We start from the raw sequence: 314 nt of genomic DNA on the forward strand, positions 1-314 counted from the left end.
GCAAGCTTTTCATTCATCGCATAGTCTTCATTTTAGATCGTCACACTAAACTTATCGCTACTTTAAATCAGCACCTCCACGACATCAGAGCATGCTTCAACGTCTTCAAGCAAGCATGATCTATGAAATGTGTTCTATTCTTACAAATGAGATTAACTCTAAAAATTTTTCCATTGTAAATTGTCGCGTCTACCTGACGCGCTGTCGTAATCCTACTTCCAATGTTCAGTTCGAGCTCTAAGGGTGATAGGCACACAGTCTCCGTGTGACAATTGTGTTCTAGATATAGATATAGTCCACTTCATATGAAAGGC

Source organism: Varroa jacobsoni, unplaced genomic scaffold (assembly GCF_002532875.2).
Source record: "Varroa jacobsoni isolate VJ856 unplaced genomic scaffold, vjacob_1.0 contig00287, whole genome shotgun sequence".
NCBI classification, from domain to species: domain Eukaryota; kingdom Metazoa; phylum Arthropoda; class Arachnida; order Mesostigmata; family Varroidae; genus Varroa; species Varroa jacobsoni.